Source organism: Aegilops tauschii, chromosome 2, assembly GCF_002575655.3.
Source record: "Aegilops tauschii subsp. strangulata cultivar AL8/78 chromosome 2, Aet v6.0, whole genome shotgun sequence".
NCBI lineage: Eukaryota > Viridiplantae > Streptophyta > Magnoliopsida > Poales > Poaceae > Aegilops > Aegilops tauschii.
This window is the reverse complement of record NC_053036.3, coordinates 170,983,333-170,991,302: the sequence shown is the minus strand read 5'-3', so window position 1 is coordinate 170,991,302 and position 7,970 is coordinate 170,983,333. Positions and strand designations below refer to the sequence as shown.

General features: G+C 43.0%; 1 long non-coding RNA gene across 1 annotated transcript; it reads right to left on the bottom strand.

The window, feature by feature from the left end:
• Positions 1 to 216: 216 nt before the first annotated feature.
• Positions 217 to 1,832, bottom strand: LOC120973205 (uncharacterized). The gene is made up of 2 exons (XR_005767474.3): positions 1,346 to 1,832; positions 217 to 700 (listed from the first exon to the last, which is right to left on the bottom strand). It is a non-coding gene; the product is annotated as an uncharacterized lncRNA (long non-coding RNA).
• Positions 1,833 to 7,970: the final 6,138 nt, after the last annotated feature.

Below are 7,970 nucleotides of genomic sequence, written 5' to 3'. Positions count from 1 at the left end.
CGGATGGGTCAAGTCAATCACATCATTCTCTAATGATGTGACCCCGTTCATCAAATGACAACTCATGTCTATGGTTAGGAAACTTAACCATCTTTGATTAACGAGCTAGTCAAGTAGAGGCATACTAGTGACACTCTGTTTGTCTATGTATTCACACATGTACTAAGTTTCCGGTTAATACAATTCTAGCATGAATAATAAACATTTATCATGATATAAGAAAATATAAATAACAACTTTATTATTGCCTCTAGGGCATATTTCCTTCAATATTGCAGACGTTGTGTCCACATAACGGATTTGTAAAAGCACTTGCAAATTTGAGATTATTATGTACATTTCTAAGGACGTTGACAACAATCTGACACTTGAATTGAACAATCATCATTTATATAAGCATATAGACTATAACTATCCATCTGGACAGTATTCACCCATGTAACCATGCAAACAAAAACTATTGGTAGGACACAACACATAGACTTGTCCTGTCAAATCCATGTCCACTTCTTGGTCTTCGTAATCAATATCATCCTCAACTTCCTGGTCTTCTTAATCAATATCTTCCTTAACTTCTTGATTCTCCACCTCTTCCTCCTCTTCTTCAACATCACTAGGCAGGATATTTTCTTGTTCTTCCGGCTGTGGTTGTAGAAGAAGCCCCTGATCCTGCTGAAGACATTGTGCTAGTAGACTACTACTGCAAAAAAAGCATAAGCTATTTGACTGAATTACAAGTGCAGATAGCTAATTTTTTATTTAGAAATTACCACTAAATTGAATGTGTCAATAAAGTACAAAAGAATTGCAAGTAAACTGAATGTAGCCTGGTTGGCTGTACAAAAGAAATTACAACTGAACTGAATTTATAAAGACAATATTGTGCAAGTTTCATCTACTATATCAAGAGGAATGCAATCATGAGGCACACCTATATACTAGTAGCAAATATGTACTGTACTATTCTATGAGCAGAGCTATCGAATGCAACGGGAATCATACAGGGATGTAAGTTTCATCTGTGTCAGTGCTGCCGAAGATACTATGGACTGTTATATGAGCTGAGCTCCCCCTAATTTTGTCTACTTTACGCAAGTGGTACCTTGAGGAATTTTGTCTGCTAACTACTCTACTAAGCTATGCATCGAAGATACTATGTCAGCAGGAGAATTTTGTCTACTAACTGTAACTCTGTAAGTGCTAGTGCTGCCGAAGATACTCCGGAGCACTATACATCGATTACAGGTACCATCGAAGAGACTAGCACTTGTCCAGAGTACTATCTCAAGCAGAGTGCTATGCATCGACCAGTATATATAAAGAAAAAGCAGAGAAAAACAGGTACCTTGAGGTGATGAGCTGCCAGACTGAAGATTGCGAGCTAGGGAGTGGAGCGACTGATTGGGACGTGGGCCAGTAGGGGATGGGACGATGGGGGCATTGAGCAGCGACCAGGGAGGAGATGAGGGCGTTGAGCTTGAGCACCAACGTCCTAGTGAGGTACTGCCCGCCGAGGCGCCGACTCGCCGTGCCGGCCCGCACCGGCCCGTCGGCGGCCAGGGAAGGGCGTCCAACAGGAGCCAGGAGCCTGGCTTCGCCTCTTTGTCCGGCCTCCGCCGTTAGCCGCACCGCCGCTAGGGAAGTGTCAGCCGCCTGCCGCCCGCCGCCAGGATAAGAGGAGTGGGTCAAACTAGGGTTGATCGGTGGGATGTGCGTCCCGAATTTATATGTAGGATAATTTCTTCAGTTGTCTGCTATGACCGCAGCCTACGCTACAGAAAGGCCCGCTATTGCGCTCTGATAGTCGATATAGCGGCCGCATCGTACCAATCACGCTATTAGCAAGCGCAGTGTTCGACTTGTAGCGGCTGGCTTGCGCTACCGCTACAAGTTGTTTAATTATTTGTGCAGGTATTCGTTGATTTGTGCGTTGTCTTCTACTAGATTGATACCTTGGTTCTCAAACTGAGGGAAATATTTATCTCTACTTTGCTGCATTACTCTTTTCTCTTCAAGGAAAAAAACCAACGCAAGCTCAAGAAGTAGCAATCCTCAGCCATGTGCTGCAGCAGCAGCAGCAGCAGCAGCAGCTGTTGTGTGTGCAGACTGGCTTCAAGCCGCGATGGGGGTTGATGAAATATATTTCGCTCACACTGAGGCAGACATGGCCCATCGAAAGTTTTGTGATAATCATGATGGCTTGAGTCTGGAGATTTACCCGAAGAGTTATCTTCCAAGACCTACAGGGTATCGCGCACTGGAGGAACGAAGCTTTTGTGACTCACTTTCGCCAAGTACTCTGTCTTCATGGCATGATCAACAACTTTCTCAATCCATGGTGCATAGACTTTGATGGTTTTTGGATTTGGATGTTCAACAGAGTCCTTCAATATACGCAAAAACATATCCTCAACATCAAAGACATATCGCTCGGAGATGGCATATATAGCATTACAAAGAACATCTGAAATGACATTTTCTGAATTCATCCCGGCTAGAGGGCAAATGGTGTAGGTGAGCAAATGATATAGAGTTTGATTCTCAAAAGTCAAATGCTTTGGCTTGGGAGGACCATTGTAGTCACGAATCTTTTCTTTGTCCATGGTGCATCGAAATATTTCATCTGAAATAACATCAATATTGTGCACTCTAATTTCAGATTTGTCGCGCTCGAGCCGAGTGAAATGAAAGTGTGAGACGAAATCTGTAGACGAGCATTTGATTCTTTTCCCTTCGGTCATCCATCCCATGATCCATTTAGAACTGTCAGACTCATTACCAGAGATGTACAAAGTTGCATAGAATTAAAGTATGATTTCTCTATTCCATGGATGCTCAAATGTAAAGACATTTGTGAGGCAAAAATCTTCTAGATCATGCGGTATCTGATCAAAGCAGCCAACACTCTTCATAGCAGAAAAGTCCGGGAACTCATGAGGAAATATCTTTCGGCTATCATAAAGAATCCGAGAATACTAGATTGCATGTTCTTTTGTCCAGAAAAGAGGCGATTCAGAGGTGCGTGGCCCTTTATACGGACTCTCTTGAAAGAATTTAGGGTGAGTATTCCGATTGAAAAGTGGCCCTTTGGCACCAGCACCAGTCGAGAACAAAGGCAGTTGTTCACGAGGATAATGATATTTAAGTTCATCATCGGCTGAAATCACTTCATCTCCATATACAACGGAGTTTGTATGACGAGCAGAAACTGATTTGTTTGCAGTCGGAACATCATCTGAAATTCTTCGTGTTGTGTCGATTGACAATTGCAGTTGAGACGGAGCAGATGGCACAACTGTAGGGCCTGCAGACACAGGGGGCAACGGAGCAGATTCCTTTTCAGTATGCACTGGAGGCGGTTGGGATTTATCTTCGGGAATTTGGCGTTGCTGCTCAGTTGGAGGAACCGAAACAGTCGGTGAAGCACAAGCAGGTGAAGCTTGGGGTTCGGAGTGAAGGATTTCACCTTCTTCAGAAGCAACTTGCTGTGGTGGAATAAAAGCTCTAACAGGGGAGGCCACATGCACTAGTTCAGTTGTCCTTGGCGAGGGAGGTGCATCAGTAGTTTGAGCAGTGGGTTGCGAAGGAATTACTGGTTCAGGAGATGTTTCCTTCTGAGGCTGTGTTTGAGCATGGTCAGTTGACATTTCTGTTGTAACAGGAGGAGCATTTTTCATCACAGTTTTCTTTCACGTTTTGACTCTCCTGGAACAGTGTTATAATTGTCATGAGAGATGTACTGAGTTGAATTTGCGTATGGTTGTCTGCCTCCTTTCCTTTTCTTCGGAGCATCTTCTTTTTGCTCATTTGCATCTTGCACGGGTCTCTTTCTTTTGCTGGTTGATGGGCCTACTGTTGGGCCCTTTGCATTCGGAGCCTTTGACTCATCTGTTGTACCCAAGATTACCTCTTTTCTTCATCGACCATGCTCATTGGTCGAGCAGAATCTTCAACAGATTGCATGTACCTGTGAAAGAGAATAGAATCGAGGGGAAATGGGGATAGAGTTACAAATGCTCACAGCGAAGATTTTTTGAGCGAAAACGTTTTGAAGAAGAATTAGATGCAGACTTTGAGGAATGTTTCGAAAGAAAGAAATGTATAGAACGAACTAGTAGGTCTGAAGAATATACTAGTCAGCGTGCTAGGAATTCCATTCGTGTGAGACATAACACAAACCCTAGATCTGAAATATTTCGGATGCGAGGAACAGCTATAGACCACATCCGCGCTAGTCACCTAAGCAGTAAAGATCTAAGATATGCAGTAAAATCAGAAAATTATAACCATGGACGAACTCAAACGAGAAGGACGGAAGCCGGAGTTTGAACTACAGGTACCCTAGCTTGGTGCCGTGCAGCAGCTACAGCGGCGCGGGGAGGAGGATGTCCCGCGGCGGCGAGGAAAGTCTCCACGGCCGCTTTCCGGCAGTGAAGCGGCAAAGGGATCGTTGGGGTCGAGCTCAAGGTGGAGCACTGCGGCGAGGGTTACAGAGGAGATGGTGGCGAGGAGGAAAAGAAGTGAATGGGGGAGCGGGGTGCTGCGGTATTTATATGCGACCAAAACAGCACAGAGTGAATCTGATCGAACGACCACAATTGAGGGACTATTGTGATTCAACGGATAGGATAAGGTGGTAGTTGATGGATTGCACCTGGCAATCGTCATAAAAGATCGTGGTCCTGGCTTGGGTGGGAAACCCCAAATTTTGGGCAGCTTTCGCCAAAACAGATTAAAGTTTGGCCCTATTCTTTATCGTGGTCAAGGACACCAGATAAAGTTTCGGTACCAGATGGAATTGAGCATTTATAACGGAAAGCATAGACTGGAAGAGATAGAACAGAGGGAAAACAGGGTCCTAGGCATTTCAATCAGACAACGAAACACAAACACTCGAAAGAATAGCTATGAGAGAAATGCATTCGGACAAACACAAAGTCTTTCGATCAAGAGAAAGCTCAACGAAAGAAAATGGTGGTGGCGTGACCTACTGTATAAGAACTGTATGACCCCAAGCGTCGCACAATTATCGTGGCACCCAGTTAGTCTAGTTCTTCGTTAACGTATTCACTCTGAGAAAGAAAATTTCACTTTGTCGAAATTTTCAAACTCTTCGAGTGTTATGCACCGATTCCTCCTAAGATGTGGAAGTGTTAGCACGGGTGCTGAGTCCAGCTCACTACACGTTTGTGAAATCCAGGATATTTAGCTCACACAGTAACGCACAGAATCTTTTCTCATCAAGAGGCTTGGTGAAAATATCAGTGAGATTGTCTTCAGTCTTGATGTGATTGATGACAATATCCTCTCGAGCAACATGATCACGAATGAAATAATGTCTGATGGCAATATGCTTCGTGCGAGAATGCTGCACTGGATTGTGTGCAGTTTTGATGGCACTCTCATTGTCACAATATAAAGGGATCTTCTTGACCTTGATGCCATAATCCTTCAGAGTCTGCTTCATCCACAAAATTGAGTGCAGCAAGCATCAGCAGCAATATATTTGGCCTCAGCCATAGAAAGCGATACACAATTCTGCTTCCTTGATGACCAACATACCAATGATCTACTATGGAAATGGCATGTCCCCGAAGTAGATTTCCTGTCAACAAGTCACCTACGTAATCTGAGTCTGAATATCCAACGAGATCAAACCGTGCTCCCTTAGGATACCATAAACCTAAGGTGGGGGTGTGAGCCAAATATCTCAGAATACGCTTGACTGCTTGGTGATGCGATTCTTTCAGTGCAGCTTGATAGCGGGCACACATGCAAACACTCAACATAATGTCAGGTCTAGATGCACATAGGTAAAGAAGAGAACCAATCATCAAACGATAAGCCTTCTGACCGTAATCCTTACCGTACACATCTATGGCCATCTTACCGTTTGTGGGCACAGGAGTTTTATAGCCCTTCATTTTGGAATCTTGCATTTTGAACTTCTTTAGGCACTCTTTCAGATATTTCTCCTGAGATTTGAAAATTCCATTTTCTTGTTGACGTATTTGCAGTCCGAGAAAGAACTTAAGTTCACCCATCATAGACATTTGATATTTCTCGGACATCATTTTCCCGAACTCTAAGCTGCAAGCATTGTTAGTACAGCCGAAGATAATATCATCCACATAGATTTGACATAAAAATAGATCATTATCAACAACACGAGTGAAAGTTGTGGGATCAGTGGATCCTGGCTTGAACCCTTTGTCGAGCAAAAACTTCTTCAAGGTGTCATACCATGCTCGAGGGGCTTGCTTCAGGCCATATAGAGCCTTTTTCAACCTGAAAACTTTGTTAGGAAATTCAGGATGTTCAAAGCCAAGTGGCTGTGTAACATATACTTCCTCATCAATTTCACCATTGAGGAAAGCACTTTTCACATCCATTTGATAACGCAAGATATCATTGTAATTTGCATAAGAGAGATGAATACGAATTGCCTCAAGGCGTGCAACATGAGCATATGTTTCACCGAAATCAATACCTTCTACCTGTGTATACCCTTGAACAACAAGACGTGCTTTGTTTCTCACCACAATGCCATTTTCATTTTGCTTATTACGGAAAATCCATTTTGTGCCGATGATATTGTGCTTCTTAGGATTCGGTTTGTCAACCAATTCCCACACATCATTCAGTTCGAATTGCACCAACTCCTCTTGCATAGCATTCATCCAATCTGGATCATTCATGGCATCTTCATACTTGGTGGGTTCTGCCAATGACACAAAGGAGAAACTGCCACAGTAGTTAGCTAAACGAGTGCGTGAACGAGTTGTGGGTCGATAACCTGGATTCTCAAGTTCATCGAGAAATAATGAAGGATCAACTCAATTTGCCACTCGTGGATGAGGATTTTCATCTTGATGATCATCATCATTTTCACCAGCATCGGCATTTGTATTGCCATTCCCTTCAAGATTGCCATTTTGATTGGCATTTGGAATTTGATTGCCATTTTCATTCGGAGTGGCATTTGCTTCGGCAGTGGCTTGGCGTGTTCTGCTTTGAGTCACGGGAGCATCATCATCGGAAGACTCAGGTGCATTTTCTTCAAATGGCTTGACACTCCCGATGGCCATTTGCCGAATAGCATCCAAAATCAGTGGTTCATCTATCACATTTGGCAGGTGCTCCTTTTGGGAGCCGTTAGATTCATCAAACCGCACATTTACCATTTCCATAACCTTCCCGTGGTGAGAGTTATAGACACGATAAGTATGCGAGTTCGAGCCATAACCAAGAAGAAAACCTTCATGTGCCTTAGGTGCAAACTTGGAAGAATTATTCATATCAAGAATGTAACAAGGTGCACCAAAAACACATAGATAAGAAACATTAGGTCTCTTGCCAATGATAAGCTCATATGAAGTTTTCTTAAGGAACTTGTGAAGATAAACACGATTGATAACATGACAAGCAGTATTAATAGCATCATCCCAGAAGTGAACAGGAGTTTTATACTCACAAAACATTGTTCTCGCCATTTCGATGAGAGTTCTATTCTTTCGTTCAACAACTCCATTCTGTTTGGGAGTGTATGTGGCAGAGAACTCATGAGTATACCATTTTAGTAAAGAAAATCATCAATATGAGTATTTTTGAACTCAGTGCCATTGTCGCTTCTGACATGCTTAATTCGCACTTCAAATTCATTATGCGCCTTGTTGGCGAAGGTTTTGAAGATCTCTTGGGTGTAGGTTTTATCTTCGAGAAAGAATACCCAAGTGTATCGAGAGAAATCATCAACAATAACCAGACCATAATGACTGCCACCAAAACTTGCATAATTTTGAGGACCGAATAAATCCATATGAAGAATTTCCAGAGGTCTTGTCGTGGTCATGACAGTCTTTGATGAATGATGTTTCTTGGCCAATTTGCCAGCCTCACAAGCAGCACAGAGACAATTCTTGTCGAATTTTACATCAAGAATGCCACGAAGTTGATTTTCCTTCACTAGA